The sequence below is a fragment of the Anabrus simplex genome, chromosome 2, assembly GCF_040414725.1.
Source record: "Anabrus simplex isolate iqAnaSimp1 chromosome 2, ASM4041472v1, whole genome shotgun sequence".
Lineage (NCBI taxonomy): Eukaryota > Metazoa > Arthropoda > Insecta > Orthoptera > Tettigoniidae > Anabrus > Anabrus simplex.
In genome coordinates, this window is record NC_090266.1 from 153,888,410 (window position 1) to 153,901,176 (window position 12,767).

Consider the following 12,767-nt stretch of genomic DNA (forward strand, 5'->3'; position numbering starts at 1 on the left):
GCCCATAGGAATCGGATTGTCGCAAGCACCTCACATTTGGAGTGAACGTCCAGTTGACGCGCCATTGCATTTGGCCGCTATTCACACAATACTAGACGAGACACCATAGCAACCTGCCTAACAGACGTGTGGGCAGTGTCTGTCCCTTTCTCCGCTGTGCCCATGTTTGCGACACACAGCGCGCTGCTGTGGCGCGTTAGTGCAACTAACCTTTTGATCCATCTACGTATTTACAATAGGACTGATGCAGAATTGACCCTCGGTAACAAAGGGTCAACATTGCACGGACACAGATATGTCTTATGGCGACGATGGGATAGGAAAGGTCTAAGAAGTGGAAAGAAGCGGCCGTGGCCTTAATTAAGCTACAGCCCCAGCATTTGCCTGGTGTGAAAATGGGAAACCACAGAAAACCATCTGCAGGGCTGCCGACAGTGGGGCTCAAACCTACTATCTCCCGATTACTGGATACTGGCCGCACTTAAGCGACTGCAGCTATCGAGCTCAGTATAACAAAGATCACAGAAGATGCTGAATTGGCCTGATCTGAAGAAATGAAAAACTTAGGATCCAAAATATTCTGACTCTATTTCACCCTGAAACCACCAGCAGAAATCAACACGCGAAGGTTCATTTGGACGTTTTAAAGCATGCACAACAGTAAATTTGTAAGGATACACAAGCAGGTCCTGTTTAATAATGTTTTGACAAGAGAAATTTTTAATTCGCATTTGTACATATAAACGGCATTGAGATTTTGTCAGACTTCATTCCAGGCTATTCTACACTCGAGCAATGTTTTCTGGTATTCAAACTCTTTTCGGACAGTTATGGGTTTTACTCACTAAAGAGTCCGTTTTACGCCATTTTACCTCTAAGTTTTGCTTTGGAGAGTTTGCTACAGGTTTTGCCAAAACACTGCCGTCTTAAACTATTGCGCAAACAGTTCCGCACAAGATTTTCATAAATCATGCCTCACATAACACTCGCTAATGAACACGCGCTGTTTTATTGTGGGCACCATTTTGTGTTGCATTCAAGTGGTCACTAAACACGTCTGCTCTTCTCAACCACTCACACGTAATGACAAAATGACGTACTTGTGACAACAACCGATTGGTGTGTTGAAATCAGATTTTCCAGCATTTCCTGTGATGGGCAGTTCCCCTGTTCATAAGCAAGGGTCAATTCTGCATCAGTCTTATAAATATTTTCCAGGCCAGTTTTATTTTGCCCATCCTGCATATAAGAAAACATTAAAGGTCCAATGATATTGCCCTGTGGGATACCCCTCTTAATCATTACAGGATCAGATAACATTTCACCTACCCTAATTCTGAGTTATATTTTCTAGAAATTTAGCTATATATCAACCACTATTTTTTCTAGTCTGGAAGCCCTCTTTTTTGTCAGTAGTCTCCCATGATCTACCCTATCAAAAACCTTGGATAGATCAATAGCGATATAGTCCATTTGACCTCCTGAATCTAAAATATCTGCTATATCTTGCTTCAATCCTATATGTTGAGCTTCACTGGAAAAACCTATCCTAAATCCAAACTGCCTTCTCTCAGACCAGCCCAGCTTAATCTCTTTGAATGTGTTCACACTTTTGGCTATTTAATCCTTAGCACTAGCACAAAACCACAACACAATATTAAATAAGATCACAACAAAGTCACACAATCCAGGGAAAATACAAGGAAAGAGAAGGTGAAACTTTTAGGATATCTACTGTCACAACATAGATATTTTTACTTCTTCCTTTTCAGAATTTCAAATAACTAAGAATGGAACAGAGGAAGTGTTACTGAGTAATAATGTGGACCTAGCAGTAGAACTGGTAGAGCAACATTTTAAGACCGTCACTCACATGAAAATAAATCAGAATATAAATAACGGTAAGGGAAAAGGGTGGTATAATGAACTGTGTAAAATTAAGAAATTGGAAGTGATTAGAGCCCTAAAGGGCTTCAGGAAAGAGAGTGATCCTGAGGTACAAGAAAAGTTCTGTAAACTAAAAAAAGAAATAAAAAGATCTGTTAGATCAAAAGAGGATCTGGCAACAGGAATAGAAAAATTAACAAATACTGATTGTGTAAATATTCATTAGTAAAGATATGGAATAGAATTAGTAAGTACAGGAGATGCCGGCCCCGTGGTGTAGAGGGTAGCATGCCTGCCTCTTACCCGGAGGCCGCGGGTTCAATAACCAGCCAGATCAGGGCTTTTTTTCCTGGAACTGAGGGTTGGTTTGAGGTCCACTCAGCCTATGTGATTAGAATTGAGGAGCTATCTGACGGTGAGATAGCGGCTTCGGTCTAGAAAGCCAAGAATAATGGCTGAGAGGATTTGTCGTGCTGACCACAGGGCTGGAGATAAAGGATATGTTAAAGATACGTATCCCCCGATAAGAGAAAGAAATATTAGATTATGATGTTTTAGAGATGGTAGGAAAGGTCAATTATAGGAAAGCTGGGGGACTAAGTGGAACAACAAATTAGTTTTGGAAATAAGCAGTACAAAATAAACAAATGCTGGAAATATTAGTAAAATTATTCAATACTAGCTCTTACCCACGGCTTCGCTCGTGTGGATTTCGTAATTAGATAAAAGTAATTGTTCCTCGGTACTGCACTGAGACATTATCTGTAAATCCCTAAAGTATAAAATCTCACAGAAAAATTGAGTTTCGTTTACCCCAGAACCTCGTTGTTAACCACGTTTGTGGTACTGCCTTTTGGGGCTAAAATGACCAGGCTATTAGCAGAAGCTAGCTCTGGAACATGTGACACATAACTGTACATATGAGAAACAGTCCTCTCTCACATCAAGAACAACAACAACAACAACAAAAAATGTTTCTTAATTTTTAAAGGAGATTCCAAATACCAATTTTTTTCATGTCTGCAACATCTTCAATTTTTGAGATATAAGTATCCTCATAAAAAGAATTAAACTCCTTTTTCACTTCTTCTCACCCCACGGTAAGTGGCTTTTCTGAAAAAAAAAATACTTGTTCCTGTATTTTTGAAGGACAATCCAAATACCAATTTTCACATCTGTAACATGTTAAGTTTTTGAGATATACTGTAGGTATACTCATTTTAAAATTCACCGGCTTTTTCAATTCTTTTTACCCTCTTAATTGGATATTACAAAAACAAAAAATACTGTTTCTTCATTTTTAAAGGAGATTCCAAATACCAATTTTCACGTCTGTAACACCTTCAGATTTTGAGATACAGTATAACCATCCTCATAAACAGAATTCAACTCCTTCATCACTTATTTACCTCCTTTTTCAATTCTTTTCACCCCCCTTAAAGCGGATTTTCCAAAAACAAAAAATACATGTTTATTTTTAAAGGAGATTCCAAATACCAATTTTCATGTCAGGTACATGCTACTTTTTTTAAAGATATACTGTAGATATACTCATTTTAAAAATTCACCAAATTTTTCCATTCTCTTCATCCCCTTACGTGGATTTTTCAAAAATAAAGAAAAGGTAAGGGTAAGGGTGTATTCTGCCCGAAGGCATGTCCGAACCTCCGCAGAGGTATCCCTGAGCCGGAGTTTACGTACAGTAGGGTGGCCAGTTCCTTTCCACTCCTCCATTCCCCTACCCCCCACCAACAGCGCGTGGCACCCATCCAAATCTTGAACATGCCCAATGTTGCTTAACTTCAGAGATCTCACGGGATCCAGTGTTTCAACACGGCACCGGCCGTTGGCAATAAAGAAAAAATAGGTGTTTATTTATTTCGAAAGGATATTCCAAATACAATTTTTTATGTCCGTAACATCTTCAGTTTTTGAGATATACGTATCCACAAATATAAGAATTCAACCCCTTTTCCAGTCCTTTTCACCCCCTTAAATGGATTTTCCAAAAAAAATCATGTTTTCTTATTTTGAAAAGAGAATCGAAATACCAATTTTCATGGTTTTAAACTGTTAAGTTTTTGAGATATAGATACACATTTTAAACATTCACCCCCCCCCCCCTTTTCACCCCCATTAGTGACAGAATATCCCAAAATCCTCCCTTAATGAGCACCTACACTGTAATGTAAATGTATACCCAAAATTTCATTTCTTTATGTGCAATCAATCAATCAATCAATCAATCAATCAATCAATCAATCAATCAATCAATCAATCAATCAATCAATCAATCAATCAATCAATCAATCAATCAGTACATACTGATCTGCATTTAGGGCAGTCGCCCAGGTGGCAGATTCCCTATCTGTTGTTTTCCTAGCCTTTTCCTAAATGATTTCAAAGCATTTGGAAAGTTATTGAACATCTCCCTTGGTAAGTTATTCCAATCCCTAACGCCCCTTCCTATAAATGATTATTTGCTCCAGTTTGTCGACTTAAATTCCAACTTTATCTTCATATTGTGATCTTTCCTACTTTTATAAACGCCACTCAAACTTATTTGTCTACTAATGTCATTCCACGCCATCTCTCCGCTGACAGCTCGGAACATACCACTTAGTCGAGCAGCTTGTCTTCTTTCTCCCAATTCTTCCCAGCCCAAACTTTGCAACATTTTTGTAACGCTACTCTTTTGCAAGCTGTCCACCTCATGGCCGTATCGATGAGTATAATCAACAAATTAATCTAAAAAGCCACCTAATCGATACTTTATTTCTTTTGCCTTTGGCAAACTTAAAAACACATTAACAAACACAGTACATGTTTTGACCACTTAGTGGTCATCTTCAGCTGTATATTAAAAAAAAAATTTAAAAAAATCTTAAATGATAACATTTAAAAGCAAGCACATTGGATCTTAAAACTATATCCCATGGGAATCCACAAACTATTGTTCTAGATGCTTTAAATGAAATGGAAGATGGGGGGGTAAGGAGATTTATGTGAATGATACTTAAATTACAGTATCGTTTACAATTGTGTTTAAAAAACTTAAATGACGAAAAACATATTTAAAATATTTAAAAGCGTCTATGGTAAAATTCTGTTTGATAACATTAGGTGGCGTGAATAAAAAGTTCGTGTTTGTAATAATCTTCAGGCATTTGTGAGAAAATAATAACTTAATTAAAATTTGCGTCTGTGGTGATGTTAAACACTTTGTTTTTAATAAACATACTTTAAAATATTCTAAAGTGTCTATGGTAAGGCACTTATTCAAAAACACTTGTGCTTGAATGAAAGTTTATGTCATATGCACCAGTCTTCAGGTATTTATTGTTTATATTTAATAACTTCCTTGAGTGATATTCTTGTGGTTAAAAGGCCGTGTTGACTGTTTAACTTCCGAGAATTGCTCTTCGGAATGTGTGCGGTGTGCACGCTATCACACTAGGTCGTGCACGAAGGCAGTTCTCCAAGGCAACGCGGATTAAACATTTGCCAGATAAGATTGCGAGGCAAGCTGCCCGAATCAGATCGCCATTTTATATAACAGAAGCCACCACAAGGTTTTAGCAAGTTAAACGACTAACACAATTTCTTTTATCACATTATACATATTTTAAAGTATGTTTATTAAAAACAAAGTGTTTAACATCACCACAGACGCGAATTTTAATTAAGTTATTATTTTCTCACAAATGCCTGAAGATTATTACAAACACGAACTTTTTATTCATGCCACCTAATGTTATCAAACAGAATTTTACCATAGACGCTTTTAAATATTTTAAATATGTTTTTCATCATTTAAGTTTTTTAAACACAATTGTAAACGATACTGTAATTTAAGTATCATTCACATAAATCTCCTTACCCCCCCCATCTTCCATTTCATTTAAAGCATCTAGAACAATAGTTTTTGGATTCCCATGGGATATAGTTTTAAGATCCAATGTGCTTGCTTTTAAATGTTATCATCTAAGATTTTTTATATACAGCTGAAGATGACCACTAAGTGGTTGAAACATGTACTGTGTTTGTTAATGTGTTTTTAAGTTTGCCAAGGGCAAAAGAAATAAAGTATCGATTAGGTGGCTTTTTAGATTAATTTGTTGACGCTACTCTTTTGTCGGAAAACACCCAGAACAAATCGAGCTGCTTTTCTTTGGATTTTTTCCAGTTCTTAAATCAGGTAATCCTGGTGAGGGTCCCATACACTGAAACCATACTCTAGTTGGGGTCTTACAAGAGACTTATATGCTTTTATATACTTTTACATCCTTACTACAACGTCCGTCCGGACATATTATATTTTATATATATATATATATAAGATATTTGAGTCTTAGGAACTTCCTAAGACACGGCAAATGAGTATGCTATGTCCAATTCACAAAAAGCATGGTGAAAGAAATAATCCAAATAATTACAGAGGTATAACATTACTGGACTCCCTAAGTAATCAGCAATGCCAACATTAAAAAGGGTATCTTCACAGGTCCAGATATCAGAAAACTTCTTTCTGATAACTTACTGATTTTGAAGACGCTATATGCTCAGCCAAACATTCAGCATGGAAAGCATTCAGGGATGTAGTAAAAAACTTTCCTAGCAATAGAAAGAATCCGGACTACAAACAAATGGGGAACAGAATGCTTGCTTCTATCCATGATTTACGCTGTAATATGAGCTTAAAGGTGCACATGTTACATTCACATCTGGACTATTTCCCTGAGAACTTAGGAATGCTGAGCGAAGAGCAAGGAGAAAGATTCCAGCAGGATCTAAAGGAAACTGAACACAGATATCAAGGGAAAAGAAACCAAAACATGCTGGCAGATTACTGCTGGTTACTGAAGAGACACAATCCAACTATACCTCAAAAAAGCAAAGCAACAAAATGAAGTTTCTCAAAATAAGTCAAGATGTACAATTGAAACCATGGACTTGCAATTCAACATGTTACCAGGCTTATGAATGATATATTTTGGACCATTTTGCTCCATGTACACAATTGTTATACTCATAAATATAACAGTGTATTATAAGTGTGTTCAGATGAATACAAATAACAAGAAAATAGTAATTCTTGCATGTGATAATAGAGCGTATTAACCCTGAATATGCATATGATTCTCATATATATATTTCGATTTTGCAATGAAACCTAATGTGATACAGGAAAACTGATTTCAGTTCTAGATTCAGCATGCCTGAAATACAAAGGATCACTCTTCTTCTTCTTCATCCTTTCCCTTTTCCAGATTATCTCTGGTTAGGGTAGTGTACTGTACCGGAAACACCACTACGGGAAAGAAGTTTGAAGTATGTGTGTTGAACTTTGCGCGAGGTGGAAGATAGGCAGCCCGCCGAACTCGCTGACGTACTCAGCCATGACGTAGTCGCTTCGAGTGAGCTCTACACGGCCAAGCGTGACCATATATGGTAATGTCCCGGCCCATGTGCAAAAGTCTATTTAGCGTTAAAATGTTGTTGTTTTGACACTGCAATCGTGGAGGCCATCGTAATAGATGCAACCTGTCAAATTCTTAGGAAAATCCACCGTGTACTTTAGGAGTTATACGGGTGGATAATACCCACATTCTAGATGCTTCGCCACAATCTGGTATAAAAGGAGGGCGATCTGGACTACAGATTCAGTGTTTTAATGTGTGTCTGGAACTCTTCATTTATTTCCTTCTCCTGCAATTTCCACAACCTTAGCTTTATCTGCCTAGTCTCAGTCATCTTTTGTATCTTTTCCATCTTTATCTTAGCTATCACAACTCTGTGATCTCCCTCAAAAGATTCACTTGGGAGGGCTGTTACATTTACCAACATTTTCCTGTTATCTTTCTCGACCAAAATGTAATCTATCAGAGTTTTGATTTTGTTTTCCCAGCTATATCTTGTTATCCTCTGACTGTTTTTCTTTCGAAACCATGTGTTACCAATGATCAGATCATTTCTTCTACATAAGATTACCATAATATCTCCAGCCTTGTTTCTCTTCCCATATCCAAATGGTCCTATAATCTCTTCATCTCCTTTTCTTTCCTGACCTACTTGGGCATTCATGTCTCCTATGATCACAAATTGTTTGTCCTGTATATAGCCTTCCAGATATTCAAGGTATTCCTCTCTTTCCTGTTTCTGGAGCATACCCTTAAATTATATCTGTAACACCAGTTTCAAGTCACAATCTGACAATCAACCAGTCATTTATGTTTCCTACCAATTCTAGGTATTCCTTTAGGTCCTTTCTAATTATGAGACCTACACCAATTTTGGCTTCTCTTCCTCCACTATAGCAAAAGGTGTATCCTTTCTTTAGTTTCCTCTCACCTTTTCCTTTCCATTTAGTCTCACTGATTTCCAGCAATGCTATTCAACCATAAAATCAACAATTTCTTCCACTTTCCCTGTTAGTGTCACCACACTGATGGTCGCTATCTTGATGTATTTGGTTGCTGGTCACTCATTTCTCATATTTCTCCCAGCATCACAAGAACTGCACGTCGCTTATGGGGAGCGCCCTAGCATTTTCCGATGCTTCAATACACTTGTCATCATATAGGCTTTTATTACAATGGGTTCGCCACTCCCAAAGGCATTTTAGAGCTACTGCCAGCCAAAACTTGTAGGCCGCTCCTAACATGGAGAACAGATGCCTTTTGTAGCCGCTCCTCTGGAATACAGACGCTACTTTTGACATGGGGTTTCAGTGGACTCCTCCGCCCTTAGCCGCTGGTCCTCATAGTGGGTCAGGCTATTAATCGCTGCCCAACACTCAGCGTGAAGACACTGGCTGTATGGTTTACTCCATTACCATAGCAGATTTAACTGGCTGGGGATCACTATTGTACCTTTACGCAATGATCAGAAAGTTTAAATTCGCAGACTAGTGTTATTATACGGCTTAGGGATATTCAAAGGCAGTAGTTGGTGTCCAAATGTAGGAGCAGGGCAACCCTCTTAGAATTCAACTGGATAAATTAGGATATGAACATAACTATCACGAATATAAATAGAAGATAAACACAAGGGTTAATCTGGTGGCTGATAGGAATTTATAAAAATAAAGGATGGATATTAAGGAAAAGGATACAGTAAAATGCCTTCCCTGTGGTGAAAATAGAGAAGAATTTCACTTGCTGACATCTTGTAAAGAAACACTAGTGATTAAAAGAAAATATATGAATAGTAATGAATGACATGTGTTTAAGTCATGACGAGAATGGTTATAGAAAGAGGGATGACGAACAAAGAATGGACTAAACCTAGTAATCTTTGGTATTTAGAAATATATACACAAGAAAATTTGCAAGATCATGAAATACATGCAGGGTAGACTAAGGCTATATAGCTAGGGTAGGGCCATAAATCTGTTAGTCAAGAAAGAATGGGTTAATAGTGGTAATTAGAATATTGATTATTAGCACTGTATCATTATTCTTGTATTGCCATTGTTGTTATTATTCCTTAATGTAATTAACTGTTAAATTGCAAGTACAATTTTTTAGTTTCCAGTAGATGGAATGTTCCTTCCTCAGCTACTGGAGTTCCACAGTGGTAGGCTGAGAGCATTCATTCATTCTATTGTTCATTCAATAATGAATGATCTCTCCTCAGTTAGTTGTTATCTGTGACTGGAAAAGAAGAGTTTTCATTCATTCAATCAATCAATTAATCAATCAATCAATCAATCAATCAATCAATCAATCAATCAATCAATCAATCAATCAATCAATGCTCTCTCTCCAGTTGGTGGTTAATTGTGACTGGGAGAGAAGAGCTTTTCATTCATTCATTCATTCATTCATTCATTCATTCATGTCAGTTGTAATCAAAGGATAACTCTGTACAGACTTGTGTCAAATATTTCTTCCTTTCCTTGCATTTATTTGACAGACGATTTCAGTTCAACTACTTTTAATATGGGCAACATTGACAATGTCAACACAGGAAGGGCCATGGCCTACCAAGCGACTGCTGCTCAGCCTGAAGGCCTGCAGATTATGAGGTGTCATGTGGTCAGCACGACGAATCGTCTCAGGCGTTATTCTTGGCTTCCTACACCGGGGCCGCTATCTCATCGCCAGATCATCATGTATTACATAAAATCAGCTTCATGGTCCGTATCGCACTACAATAGATTCACAATTAAGTATTTATTTTCCACCTAGTCGATACAATGATTGCTTAAGGCAATTTTTAATGGTCAAAAGTGGTACATGTTTCGTATATTATCAACATCTTCAGCCACATAACACTGTTTAGATGAAAAATGTATAAAATTGACAAAGTAATGCTTTAGAGGAAGTGTCCTTAAAATTAAAATCTTATGTTAATTTTTCATCTAAACAGTGTTATGTGGCTGAAGATGTTGATAATATACGAAACATGTACCACTTTTGACCATTAAAAATTGCCTTAAGCAATCATTGTATCGACTAGGTGGAAAATAAATACTTAATTGTGAATCTAGATCATCATGTAGTCATGTAGGCTGAGTGGACCTCGAATCAGCCCTCAGATCCAGGTAAAAAATCTCTGACCTGGCCAGGAATTGAATCCAGGGCCTCCGGGTAATAATAATAATTTCGTGTGCCTATTTCTAGCTGAGTGCAGCCCTTGTAAGGCAGACCCTCTGATGAGGGTGGGCGGCATCTGCCATGTGTAGGTAAATGTGTGTTATCGTGGTGGAGGATAGTGTTATGTGTGGTGTGTGAGTTGCAGGGATGTTGGGGACAGCACAAACATCCAGCCCTCAGGCCAATGGAATTAACCAATGAAGGTTAAAATCCCCAACCCAGACAGGAATCAAACCCATGACCTCTGAACCGAAGGCCAGTACACTGACCATTCAGCCAATGAGTCAGACGGCCTCTGGGTAAGAGGCAGGCATGCTACCCCTACACCGCGGGGCTGGCCGCACGGTATTAGAGGCATATAAAATCACATGATTGAAACCAAAATATTTTCAATGTCAAGCAAATTAATTATTTTATAATGGCTACTGTACCAATTACATTTAGAACATGCTCAATAATTTTTATAAATAAATAAATAAATAAATAAATAAATAAATAAATAAATAAATAAATAAATAAATAAATAAATAAATAAATAAATGTATGCATGAATGTTTTCATCATTAACAATTCAACATTCTTATCCCTTATTAAACGTTATAATTACCCAAATCTTATCTTACAATAATACAAACTAGCTAGCTAATCCATTTATTGTTCTTAACATTAAGGGACGAAGGAAACTGAATATAATCAAGTAATATATTTTAGAATTCCATCACTTTCTTTCACATTTTTGCAGTATGATACACAAGCTAACAGCACAGTCCAGTTACTGTTGCACTCTAATAAACAACTGCAACAATGATTTTTGGCATTAATAGTGTTGCACATTTCTGATTAACACCTATAAAAACACAATAATAACGTACAGAACTACATTGAACTCTGTGCTAAACTTAGCCTTTAATACTTGTTAATATTGAAGGATGTGCCTGCGTGTTTTCTTCTATTACATAACTTACGTTGCAAGGGTATGTCATTTCAGTCATTATTTTGCATATGTTTCTAAGTCACAGACTTTTACATGCATGAAATGTACTGTATTTACAAATATGCCTCATAAAACAGCAGCATTGTGCTTACCCAAACCTGTTAGGAGTTTTATTACTAAGATGTAAGTTTTGCACACCAGTCAGTTCAAGATACCTTAGCACATTATAATCACAATGAAGATGCTACATTATCCAGGCATGATGATCAGATGCTGCTCTCTGATACGCCACCATTACAAAAATGGTTGCATGTGGAATATCAGTGTGCTACGGTAGCGCATTGCCCAAGGTTATCAAGTAAGACTGCTCAGCCGGCCACACACTGCATAGTCTCATGCAGAAGTTGTTCACGACTGAACTTACATTTCTTTGTTGTTTTTCCGGTAAGCATTCGCTTGAGAGAAATAAAAACTGCTAGAGAGAGATTTTTGGTTTGAAGCAGTATATTTTCTCACAATTCCATAATTTCTTTTAGACATCCTGTATAGAAAGATAGATAAATAAAAAGGAACACAATCTTGTGTTCCTATGATACCTAATTTGTTACTTGTTTGTTCTTTTCTATAACTTATATTGACCTGTTAGGGGCTGCCTGGCCGAGGCGGTAAGGGCGTGCTTGGTTCGCCCGGAAGGACGTGGGCTCGAATCCCCGTCAGGAAATTGTAAAATTTAAGAAACGAGATTTCCACTTCCGGAGGGGCATATGGCCCTGAGGTTCACTCAACCTACACCAAAAATGAGTACCAGGTTAATTCCTGGGGGCAAAGGCGGCCGGGCATAGAGCTAACCACTCTACCCCATCACGTGCCGAGGTTAACATTGGTGGAAGCCTTTACCTTCCACTCCTCCAAGGGCCTTCATGGCCTGTAAGGAGGTGGCTTTGCTTTGCTTTGCTTTGCTTTGCTTTATATTGACCTGTTGGGTTCTTTTTCTCCTTCTGTGTTTGTTGTGTTTTCCTAGTCTCTTTTACCAACTGCATGCATGTTGATGTTATTTTCCCTTCCCGTTTCCTGTCTCTACCCATCTTTCTTCTTTACTTACATTTCCTACATCAAGACATAATATCTGTACAGATGGCTCCACAAAGTGTGCTGATGCCTGCCCTACTGATGAAACTGGCAAACATGAACAAGTTCATTGAGGGCTGAGGAGAAGAAATGAAGTTTTTGAGAAGTAAGGCCATTTATTTGATAACGGTAGTCTATGAAAATGTAGAGATTATCCTTATCTTTGTGTGTTTTCATCTCTGTCTCCTTCCATTGCTACCTCTTCCCACATTGAATCT

General features: G+C 37.6%; 1 protein-coding gene across 1 annotated transcript in view; it reads right to left on the minus strand.

Annotated features, from left to right (window-relative positions):
• The window catches only part of pn (exopolyphosphatase prune), an 81,230-nt gene that overhangs the window by 45,568 nt on the left and 22,895 nt on the right, over window positions 1–12,767 (minus strand). The window lies entirely within an intron of this gene.